The sequence below is a fragment of the Gymnogyps californianus genome, chromosome 1 (assembly GCF_018139145.2).
Source record: "Gymnogyps californianus isolate 813 chromosome 1, ASM1813914v2, whole genome shotgun sequence".
In the NCBI taxonomy this organism is placed as follows: domain Eukaryota; kingdom Metazoa; phylum Chordata; class Aves; order Accipitriformes; family Cathartidae; genus Gymnogyps; species Gymnogyps californianus.
In genome coordinates this window covers 145,794,271-145,807,358 of record NC_059471.1, presented here as the reverse complement: position 1 = coordinate 145,807,358, position 13,088 = coordinate 145,794,271, and positions in this window count along the sequence as shown.

Below are 13,088 nucleotides of genomic sequence, written 5' to 3'. Positions count from 1 at the left end.
TTTATCTTAGCTCAGCTGAGAATTTTGTGCCTATGTAAAACTACAAGTAGGTTGCCATAAAGGAAACAACTTTTTTTAAAAATCTCAGAGTTGTAGCATTTTATTAAAAACTATTTTTTTTAGTTTAGTGACTATGAAACATAAGAAATATTCTGAATTTTGTAGTGATATTTTCTAAGCAAAATCCAGCCAACATGTGCTGGTGGCTTTATTGCTATGCCACGTACTGTCCAGCAGAGGACACTCAAACAATAACATTATCCCTATGACTACTGCAAATACTCTATACGTCGTGTTCAGTCTTACTGTTCTGGAAGAAGTTCATCATCAGGCAGGCAAAACACTCATCTGTGTTTTCATGCACCTTAAAACTTCCTCAGCTCAAGCCTTTAGCTCATATATTCAAAGTTGCTTTTGTGTATTTGTTGCTTCGTGTTCATCATATTTGCGTCACTCGGAGCTTGACAACTGTCGTTACTTTAAATAAAAAGATGTGTACTTGCGTACGGTTTCACACAAGTGATTGAATTCTCCGGTTGACACTTTAAAATAGATGCTCAAGGCTCAGTGGGATATGGTTAATAGACATGTTAGAGCAAAATGCTGAGTTGTTCTGAAACAAGTGTGTGTCATGACAGTCACTTAGCAGTGATTGCAGCAGCTGAAGGGAAAAGAACGGGACTTTTTAACCCAAATGAAGTGATATTTACTGGAGGCAGAGATTTTCCATCTAGCAAAACTGATATGATTCTTTGCTTGGTCTTGTCTTACAATTGTATTTGCAAATGTTTTAACATATCCAGATACAGCCATAGGAATGACCTGTGGGACCTAAAGGAACGAACCACCTTATCTAACTCCTGAACTCAGGAGTGGGTTTTGGCAGGGAAAGTAATTGCAACTGTCTCGTTCTGCTTGTCTTTCAGCTGCTTTGTCCCAATGATATTTTATTAACACATCTTGGTGCATATATAATTTCCTATGGTGACTTTAAAGCCAGGGGTTTGGGTGAGCTATTTTTAATAAAAAATAGGTAACCTTTGAAAACAGATTTTATTTTACAAAATATACCAGTTTTAACTGAAAACAAGAGCTAATTCCAAATGACAGATTATGAGAGTTATGCACAAGGAATCAACAACACCAGACAAAGCTGTTATGGCCTGCAGCAGATTTAGGGAGCTATTACTCCAGGCTCATGTGGTCAAGGATGTGTCAATATACTGGCCTCTTTGGATACAGAGAGGAAGGCTGACACAAGAAGGTCATAACCTGCTTATCGAGGGCTTTTTCCCCTTTCTTGTGGAAAAAATGTTTCCAGCCAGAGTCAGGGTGCAAAGCCCAGCTGCCTTTGGGTGCCACAGCAGCTCAGCACCTGCAAGGGAAAAAGAAACAGAGAGAGAGAGAGAGCACACTTTGATTTGTTGCCAGCCTTGAAAAAATTGTGGTCTTCCCTCCGTCATTAAAAAGCTGCAACTGTAGGTCATGGATCTGTGGTGGAAGCACAGTAAACAGGACAAATTATTTTATCTCACAGTGCAATTCTGCAATTAATGTTTGTGCTACTGTTGTGGCCCAAGAGCCCTTGCTGCATAGGAAGCACTGTGCACACGTGCACACACACGCGCATACACATGCACACATATGCACAAAATGGCAATCTCTGCTGCAAGATGCATGCATTTGAGGTAGGGCAAGATATATATTGCCAAGCAGGAAATCAGCAAGAAATAATGATGACTGCTGCTAAGCATGTTCAGGAGAGATTTGAAGAAAACTACAGAGATAATTTTGAGCATCTTTACAGTTCTGGGAGGAAAGCTTAGACACATTTTCATTGTTGTTTTTGAGAGGAAAACAATTACTCGGTGGAAAGATGTGCATGAATGTGTTTCAGCAATAATCTATCACTGCAGCCACAATTTTTTCACATTGAGTAAGTAAAATTAAATGCCTACATCTACTCTTTTATCCACTGCTCTAAAGATACGCATCGCTCCCTTTGCTTAACTCTTTGGAAAGGCAGGCTGATTTTATTCAGGTGCCTCCCTTTATGTACTGAAGTTTTGAACATTACGAGCAATGCCTCTAAACTCAGAGAGGCATAGTTTACAATTCACACAACTGGAAGTTGTTGCAGCAGTTTGGGGGGCGGGGGGAGGTTCTTGGTTTTCTTTGTGTGTTTGGTTGGTTTGGTTTTTTTTTTCCTCGATAGGTGGGGTTTCTTGGGAAACAGTGTGAGAAAAAAGGTTTTATCTTTCACACTTAAAATGCCTCAGCCTGGCCCCTCTTCATGTTGCTGATTCAGCCCAAGCCAGGCCAGGTGAGAGCCCTGCAGAGACGGCCTCAGCAGCAGTACGGGTAACTGTTGAACAGACACCTCCCTGTGCTTCCAGAATGAGAGCTTAACAGCAGCGTAAGTTTCTTGCAAACATTAAGCTCTGAGCTTCATAAAAGAGCATGAAAAGGGAGGAAAATTATAAATAATGCTTTTTCAGAGTAGAATGGATGCAAACAAAGAAAAAGAAAAGCTGAAAGCATTTGCATGATGAGCTCTGGGAGAGCAGGAGTGAATCAAAAATTTGATGAAAAGTTTAAGAAATTATCTTCCCCCCTAAAAGAAACACAGCAAAGCTGACATGCTATGAACTGCAAAATAAAATTACTGTGTTCAGTGCTGTGCACCATGATGAGAGAAAAAAGTGCACAAAGAAGAAAAGCCTTTTCCTATCTTGCTACTTTCTGTGCCTAAAGCAGGCCAAGGAATTATTTTTGTCTTTTATGTTAGTGCACAGGAAAGTAACTATATTGAATGTTTTCCACTTATTAAAAAGTACCTGATGTCCAAAATCAATATAGAAATACTTTTGGAGCTAAGCATGCTTTGCTTAAGGTGCTTTTAGGTGAGTGTCTCCATTTCAAGACAAAGCTGGAACACATAAAAGAAGAGGTCTTCCGAGGCTGTGTGTGGTGCCAGGAGCTTTATGTCTGAATCAATGCAAAGCATGAGGAAGGCTCATTCAGCTTTTATGTGGTATATACTACCCCATGGATATTATCGTAGTTTTATTCTGGAGCAGGATCTACAGGCAATAAAATACCTCGCAGACATTTGACACAAAACAAAGACAAAAACTTAAATCTGTCAATTTTATTTTGGTGACAGGTTATCTACTGATGCAAATCCATTCACTGTGAATAACTTCACTTACCTGTCCAAGCTGGCAAGTGGGTTCATTAGTGCTCAACTGAAACAGTGTTAAAGATTAGCTCTTTTTTTTTATTTCAGAATTTCTTGGCAAAATGGCCGTCTGTCATGCATTTTATCCAATGCAGCATAACATCAGATGGTGACTTTAGTTTTAAATACACGAATTTTCTGTTCTAATAAAATTCTTGGAATTTAAAAAATAGCATTAATTTAATGTACCTGTGTGAAATATTGTAGAGTAATGTGAAAACACAAGGGACACTCTACAGTACTGTGTAAGCCCACCCTGAGTGGATTAGGGTCACAGACCTGACCAGGGATGGACCACTGATGTGTTCTACTCACTTCAAGGGTAAATGTTTCATATGTGGTCAGATCTCTCAAGTCTTTCAAAAAGTGAATGTCAAATTTTTTGTTACATTCATCTGGAATCTTAGCAGTTACTCATTATTTTTAAAAGATACTTGCTATTGGTCAGTAATAGCACTAATTAGTTTTCTTAGTGCACCTTCTTATGCATGCTTTCTGGAATTCCTTATTTCCAAACACACTAAGTACCTGCAAGTATTTACTTGCAAAAGCTCCTTAGTTTCCAATTATTCATACTATTCCTTTTTTTTTTTTTCTTCTTGAAAACAGATTTTGAAGGAGAGTTCAATTATTGACTCATTTCTGAATCATCATTAATTTCAGCCCACTGGTCTTTTTTTAATCCTCATTTTAATACATGGAATTTAAAGTTGTTTGTTGTTTTCATTGACTTTAGGAATGCATTGAGTTGGTTGAAAAGAAGCATTATGGAGAGTAAGAAATGCTTTTGCCCTCCAGGTCTCATAACTACCCTTATTCCAGCCCTGTTTGACGAATCCTCCAGGACTATAAGAAATTCAACAGCTAGTTCTTAAGGTCATCCAAACATTAGCAGGTCTAGAAGACCTGCCATTGAGTGAGTTGTCATTACTTCTATATTGATGACGCTACTCAATAAGGGATGCACTTTGCTAGCTTGCAGTCAATTTGAACTTGCAATAAATGCCAACATTGGCATTCATTGGCATTAATCAGAAGGCAACAGCAGGCAAAGCATTGAACAAGTAGACTCCTGTTGTTCCTAAAAAGCTTCAAGAGGACTGAAGGTTTCAACAAATGTAGAAGTGCACAACAAACTGCCTCAGCAGCAGGTACTTATGAATGGATGGATGGATGGGCAAACATTCAAAATCAGAATAAAAATGTGTCAGATCAACGTACTACCTAAATTATTTTATCTCCTAAAATAGCTGAATTGGTGAAAACAGCTATCATAATACAGTGCAGAGAGTGCATATGGGAAGTCTTTGCAAGACAACAGCTTTTAAGTGTTATTTTGAAAGTTGAATTAAGAAGGAAAAGAAAATACATGGGAATACAGGGAACAGGACTGATTGCAGTAACCAGACTAAATTGTCTGGTCCACCTTCTGGCATTAACAAAGAAAATCTGCAAATAATCAAACCCAGTTGACCCAAAAAGGTGACCTCTGGGTAGGGACTGCATGCAGGGCTAGGATTTTTTGTGTTGATGCAGGAATGAATCCCTGCACTGTGCAATTTCAAGTTGAAGAAGGAGAAAATCCTGTTGAGGAGTTACTCTCCTACTTGCAATCACCTCTTTCCAAGTTGTTGCAACTTACCTTCTATAATGAGAGCTCAATGACCAGCATTAGCTAGTTTTGTTCCTTTCTGGCTCTTCAGTTTTTCTCTCAGATGGTGTCTTCTGGGATCTACAGGAACAAATGGAAATCATGGTATTTCCTCTACAGTTTCCATTAGTATCTTCAGATCTTAGTTCAGTCTCTATCAAAGCTGTGTAGTCAGAGGAGAATGGAGGAAAACTGAGCTGGAAATAACTATTATATTACACATAAACATTTGAATCATCTGACATGAGAAGGAGTGTTCTTTATCTCCCAAAACTTCACTAGAGGATCTGTTACCCTCACACATGAACTCAAGGTAACCATTTTTTGACACATTGAACAGACTTCCTTGGTGTTTGGGATGTCTGCATTCACTTCCTTGTTCTGTTACAGCCTTATTTCTTTGGTCAAGAAATGCAAGCTTGGGAATCATAGACAAAATAACATTTTCCAAAGCACTTATAAGCCAAATTTATAAGCCAAACTTCTAAGTCAAAATTTTGTCTTTCAGATTACTTTATAATGGCATCCCAATGGATGCAAGCTCCAAAAAGCTTAACTCATGTTCAGTAATGAAACAGGACCATGTAGGTGCTTTGAAAACTTCCATTTGAATGACTTGGATCACAGTAAACATACAAGAAAAGAAGTGCTTCAGGAGATATTTTGTATTCTAAAAAGATATAACTCCAAAAACTAGAATGTTATATGTTCTTCATTAACAGTTATTGAGTTGCTCCCTCATTCTGGATAAGCTTTCCATGTCTGGAAAAGATATTGTAGCTTATAAGTGTTTTGGAAACATGATTTTATCTGAAGTCCCCACCCTTTCATTTCTTGACCCGTGAGTAATTTTTACTTGGTGATAACAGCTCTGCCACTGGAAGTTTAGCTTTAATTTGTTTAGCTTTGAATGACAGTAGTTATGAACACATTTTTGCCTTTCAGCACGGGGTTTTGGTTTTCAGTCCAAACACTTCACCAGAAACTGCAGTGGGTTTGTACAGCCCATGCAAAAGTGTCTTCTTCACCACTGTAACAGGCAGCAACTGGATTCAGTAGGTTAAGTCCACTCAGCTGTGATCATACCTTTGACTGCAGTGGAAATCTCCTCTTTTTTCATATATTGGTGGTTTATTACTTTATGATCTAGCTCTTTTACTGATCAAAATAAGGTCATGTATTTGCAAGCTAAAGCCAGTCAGGGATTGGTAAACATCCATTATCTTCAGAGGGGTTGAACCTGTTTGTGTGCTGGCTCTGAAAAGACACTTAAAAAATTCCTAAAAATTATAAGTTCAAACGTTTTTGAGATGTCCTGATTATTTTTTTTTAAGAAATGCATTATTCAGTGAGCCTAGTACTAGATTTTTGGAGAATGTTGAGTACTGATGCTTTTAAACTCAAAATTGTTACCTAGATTACCCAAAATATGGCACCCAAAAATGCAACTCTCCCTCTAAACTCATTATCAACTTCTGACTATGCAGATCAATACTTTTAAGCATTAATAGAAAACTTCTTCACAGTCTCCTAAAGCTATATTTAATCAATTCTTCTCTTCACTCGTAATTTTATTCATGTGTTGACGTGTTCCTCTTTGCAAACCAGGTATCCCAATGAGCCATTCTCCAACTGATATAATATTATAATTGGCCATGATAATCTTGTATGATTCACACCTTCTGCTGGCTATGAAAATGTATTGGGTTTGCATGGCAAGGTGTTGGTAGTGGGGGGGCTACAGGGGTGGTTTCTCTGAGAAGCTGCTAGAAGCTTCCCCTATGTCCGATAGAGCCAAGGCCACTCGACTCCAAGATGGACCCACCGCTGGCCAAGGCCCAGCCCATCAGCGACGGTGGTAGCACCTCTGTGATAACATATTTAAGAAGGGGGAAAAATGTTACTGCGCAGCAGCAACTGCAGCCAGAGAGTGGAGTGAGAAGATGTGAGAGGAACAACTCCGCAGACACCAAGGTCAGTGAAGAAGGAGGGGGAGGAGGTGCTCCAGGCACCAGAGCAGAGATTCCCCTGCAGCCCGTGGTGAAGACCATGGTGAGGCAGGCTGTCCCCCTGCAGCCCATGGAGGTTAACGGTGGAGCAGATATCCACCTGCAGTCTGTGGAGGAACCCATGCCAGAGCAGGTGGATGCCCAAAGGAGGCTGTGACCCTGTGGGAAGCACGCACTGGAGTAGGCTCCTGGCAGGACCTGTGGACCCATGGAGAGAGGAGCCCACGCTGGAGCAGGTTTGCTGGCAGGACTTGTGACCCTGTGGGGGACCCACGCTGGAGCAGTCTGTTCCTGAAGGACTGCACCCTGTGGAAAGGACCCACACTGGAGCAGTTTGTGAAGAACTGCAGTCCATGGGAAGGACTCACGTTGGAGAAGTTCATGGAGGACTGTCTCCCATGGGAGGGACCCCACGCTGGAGCAGGGGAAGAGTGTGAGGAGTCCTCCCCCTGAGGAGGAAGGAGCGGCAGAGACAACATGTGATGAACTGACCACAACCCCCATTCTCCGTTCCCCTGTGCTGCTGGGGGGGAGGAGGTAGAGAATTTGGGAGTAAAGTTAAGCCTGGGAAGAAGGGAGGGGTGGAGTGTTTTTAAGGTTTGGTTTTATTTCTCATTATCCTACTCTGATTTGACTGGTAATAAATTAAATTATTTTTTTTTCCCCCCAAGTCAAGTCTGTTTTGCCTGTGATGGTAACTGCTGAGTGATCTCCCTGTCCTTATCTCGACCTATGAGCCTTTCCTTACATTTTCTCTCCCCTGTCCAGCTGAGGAGGGGAGTGATAGAGCGGCTTTGGTGGGACCCAGTGTACAGCCAGGGTCAACCCACTACAGTTGAGTAAAATTCTATATAGAAATCTATCTATATCTGTTATATTTAGGAGATGATTTTCTCACCCATGCACCTGCAGCTTTAAAAAAAGTTTGAAGCAATCAATGCATGAAACCCAGCAGGACCTCTTAGATATTTCAGGTCACGTCATCATTATTATTACTGTAACCTGTTATTAATACTGGAGTAATATTTCAGGTTTCCTTGGTCTTGTCAGATTAAGTCAGGACTCGAGCACAAACTCTATGATTATATACATTGCTAACATATATATTGTCCTTGCTCTAGCCTAAGGAGAGACCAAGGGTGTCTGGCTTTCTGGGAAGGAAACTCCAACAGAGATGGGGCCAGCTCACCCTGAAGCTATGCTCTGAAAGGCCACGTAGATACAACCAACTCAAGCTGTGGCTCACAGCTGTGGCAGGGAGCCTGCTGTGCTGGCAGGAGCAGTCCATGCGATGCTGGGAAGAGGACCAGCACGTTTGGGCAGAGCTGTGCTCTCCCACTGTTCATTATGAATCAGCAGTCCATGTAGAGCCACCTCACAGCGGGACATCAGGCTCCAAAGTCCCCATGTAAGTGAGCCAGACTAGCAACACACTTTTGTTATCAGGGAGACACATCCTGAGGGAAGCAGTGAGTAGAGCCACCAGCAGCTGCAGGGGACAAGTCATGGCTCTCTCCCACAGGGCTGCATACAGATCCTCTGTAGGGAAGCTCAACAGCCATGGCTGAAGGTATATTAGCCACCTAAAAGCAGGGTGTTCTGGGAGGATGCCTTCTGGCCTCGTCTGAAACTGCATTAATACCCCTTCTGTGAAAATGCCATCTGAGCTATGGGAGTGGCAGAACTCAGTAGATGTATAAGAAATCCAAGTCTGAGATCTAGTATAATAGTAATTTTAGAGATATGAGCTCATATATAGAATCAGTGTTCCATCAATGAGATGATAATAAAATAAATATAGGTTCAAATAAGATTAATTCATTTACTGTTTTTGCAGATAACAGGAAGAGTACTCGTTCATTTACGCAGCAATATGTTCTACTGAGAAACATGAAACTCCTCTGATGATTTCTCACCTGGTGACTTTGGAGGAGAAGAAAATGCTGCATTTTTATATAAATGCCTTATAGTGTAACACAGCTGAGGAGATGAATTATTTAGGTATGACAGTCACTGACTCAGAACGTCTCTGGTTTAAGATGCAGATCTGTTATAATAATTTTAGAAATACTTCTCAGATTTTTTTTCCCTGCATTATGTAAGTCTTATTCTGATCAAATCTCGAGGATTCCATAAGAATACTTTGTCTCCACCTGTATTTCCCTTATAACAATTTCTGTATGGCCTCTCTTTTAAGTTTATTCCACTGATCTAGCGAAATCTGCTGGCCTGTTGCTTCCTGGTAGTCTTGATCACTTGGGACTTATTACTTTTTTTTTTTCCACTAAATGTGGTAATCAGTTTACAGCATCTTTAGAAGACCCAAGGAAAAAAACAGCACTTCAGTCCCATTGGAAATCAATCCCAGGCTTTCTGCTTCCAGTCCCACACCACAACCACTAGTCTATGTACCAGAGACACCCAAAAAGCAGTCTGCGTCCAAGAGGTGGGCCAGGCAGGAGCTCTTCCAGCATGGGGCATGGATGGGTGGCTGCATAGGAAGCTCTTGCTTAACCATCAGCTTCAACTTCGTGGGCTTTCTAGTCTTTCTGGGTGGCTCCTTTGTTCCACCTACACTGGTGGAAGTCAACCCCTGCCTCAAGCAGCTCATCCCAAGGAGGAGGGACAAGTTCCAGGAACTAAAGTGGGACCGTAAGTGCAGTGACACCATGGTTGACCTCAGAGGAGACCAAATTTACCACACATGCAACACACAGCCTGTCCAAACCCACACGATAACTCCACTGTGCTGCACTTGGTTGTGCCATGGATGCCATGCCCAGGTTTTGTTTGCTGCTTAAAAGAGTCCTGACTGCACGAGGGAGAAACTGTGTCCTGACTTTCTTAACCTGAGACTGCAACACTGGCTTTTCAGACCAAAGCTAAGGGCTGCCATCTCCTGCAGGGTGCTGCTGGTGCATGAGGCAGGGCTTGAGCTCAAGAGTCCACCCTGTCCATAATGCAGATCTGGTCAAAGAGATGGACAAACACCTTAGGACACATACAGCATGCTTCTGTGTTTTCCATGACCGCTCTCCACCCTCCATATCCATGGCCATACACAAACAAATCACTTTTACCTTCTCTAAGAAGCAGTCTCTGCCCTTACAGACCACTTTAATATTAGTGCAGAGGGGTCTCATGAAGGAACTTGCTCAGCCTCAAAATTCAGGTGCACTTGTAGGAGGATTTTTTCATTTTTTTCTTCTTGGCTGACTTGAACTGTGATTAAGTTATGCTTTAGTAGCTCACAATAAAAATATGAATTAATTAGAAAGTAAGATATATAAGTAACACTGGAGAAAATAACACGTGATTCAGACCTATATTAACAGTTTCAGCTAGAAAGAACTTTGACCATATTCCAAACTAAAGGTAGCCAAATGACAATATATTCCACAGTGAAAAACTGGTAGACTAGATCTAATATTACCTTTCTGCTATATTGATAAAATATTTTAAACGCTTTAAATTCAATTTGACAGCCTGAAGTATTTTCTGTTTATTCTGCAACAGCTAGTACGCTACTCCCTATTTATTTTTGTGCCAGGATAGACAGGACTTCTTGATAATGGGGACACAAAACCCATAGGAGGGCTTGGTCTTTGTATGGTACGTGATTCTAATGTGTACAGAAAACTGTGGGTTTAGGGCTGCTGGGGTTTTTTTATCTTTGATAAACAACTAGAAAATATCATAAAAACAGGTAGTCATAGGTCATTATGTCTGCTTGATTATATATCTAAAAGTAAAGAAATGCCAAATAACTGCACTGTCTTCCATAATTATTGTGACAGAAGGACTTTGATAATGCCATTAAAGGGCTTTTTGATAGCCTCAAACAAGAGTTGGGTAAACACAAGGCTCATGCCCTTAAACCTCCCACAGTCTGATAAAAATTCACTGGTTTAGCTATTTCTTCATTGGTTTCAGTGGAATTACCATGATTTGTGGCCCACCAAGTTGTCTCTAATGATCCCTAAACTACCTGGTTTGTCTTCTTTATTCAAAAGCGTGTCTGACTTGGTGTAGTTGCAAATTTGCCTCCAAAATACCTTTCCTGGTTAACAATTTTTCTTACTGCCTTAGAATACAACAGGTTTCTCTTCCTTCCAGGAGGATCTTCCCAGTCATGGAGCTCAGAGATGTCAGAGCTAAGTCTGAGCATGCCGACACAGGACAAAAATACCAGTTTTGATCCTAGAATCAGTAATGTGGCTTTGCAATCAAACCAGAGTCACAGGGGCCTCTCTGCCTCTCTGTTTGGTGAAACCTTGCCTTTGGAGCAGGAGGAATTAAAAGGGAGAATGTCCTTATTTATTCTCTATTGTGAGAGACAAGGGCATAAAAAACTTTTGGAAAATGCCACTCAGTCGAACACCTATTTCATTTTTTGTATATTCTGTGCTAGTTGCATGTTGAAGAACAATTCCCTTGAAGAAACTTCTACCTGCTGTTCACAGGAGAGTGTTTAGACTTGCACACAAGAAACAGTGCATGTTGAAAACGTAGACAAATTATATAGTCTTGGAGTTGGGAGTATGCTGAGCCACAGGCTCATTTAATACCGCCTGTGGCAGTGCTTATGCTATTATCGATTTGGGACTGTTATGAAGAATGATGTTAAGTCTTATTTGTTTGAAAAAGCTCGCTTTACCAAGTTGCATGTGGGGTAAATATCTGGACATGAATCATCAGATCTGACCAGAATCTCATTTCTAGTCTGACATCAATTGTCAACACACCTTTGATAAAACATTACCTCCTGGGAAAATCAAGCAATAGGTGCATAAGATGCTCTCATCAAAAAACCTGTAATATAAAAATCAATGTACAGAAATAAATACCCAAACAACAGAAGTAAAAGGGAAATTATGTTAGTATGAGTCACCTGACTAAGTCTATATATCTAGCACAGATCACAAGTGTTTCTAGAACTGCCAATGTATTTATTCAATGTTAAAGCACTGTTTGCAGAAGGAGAAAGACACACCATGATTTCCTCTGTGTAAAATTCCTGGGGTTTCCGGAACTTGGATTTTTCTTTAATTATTTCCAGACCTAGGTGCAATACTGATATCATCTATACTAGAGAAGCTTTCATCCCTGTTCCCTTATAACACACACTGCTTCCCCAGATCTGCTGGCAGTTTCTAATCATCAGAGCTGTGATGGTAAAAGACAACGTCTAAATGTGCTGGTCATTGTCTTTAAGCAATGCAATGCAAACAACTCCATCCTCAAGGCCAGGATATGAACAACTTGCTTTCATTGAGTACCACGTCAATCCTTTTCCCATTCCTGTTCTTGCACTTACATGGGGCAGATGGTAGAAAAAAATCCAGAAGATCATTTAATACGGGAAGTCCCTCTCTTTAGCCCTCTGAACTGCTACTTTCTCAGAGAAAGTGTGGTAGATTTTCTTTATATTAATGCAGTGCTCTCTTCCATGTCCCGAGGAAGTTTAAGATTAGGAAAGAAAGCTTGTTTCCTAGTTTTAGGCTTGTGCACAGGACCACAGGGAGCAGAGATACCCTCCAGAAAAGAAAGCAAAATGGCTGTGATGATGGAGACAAAACCTGCAGTGATCTTGCTAGGCATGTTTGCTCCCATTGTGAAGTGGGAGCAATATCGAGGTTTTTTAGAGGCTTTTTTCCCCAGTAATGACTGTTGGAAACATTCTTAATTAAAGATTCTCTCTGGACTAGGGACTAGGCTGTCCATGGAAAGCTGTGAATTTGCAAGCTTTCAGCACTGTATTTCAAGGCTTACTGGAGGTTCCTTAAACAAGAAAGGAAATCTATATACATGTGGTATGAATGCAGTGGTCATTAGGATAAAAATGCCCCCCCCCCCCCCCCCCCCCCAAAAAAAATTAAAGAAACTTAACCATCTGTCACTTTATTGTATCAGTTCAGAGTAATTTTACTCAAACCCAATACTGAGATGTGCTGCACAATTAATACACCACTTTCTTTTGTTTGCAATCCATTTTGATTGTTTAATGTGTTCAAGCCAAACCCCAGAGTTGCTGTGCAGTTCTTGTTCAGAGAGTGCTTGCTGACGGCCCCGGGGCTCTCCCCTGAGCATGGGCCGTGGGACCCAGTCTGGAACAAAGAGCTCTGGTCATGAACTACGCAGCAAAGGCCATCAGAGCAACTGGGCAAGTGTAACTTGATGGGCCATT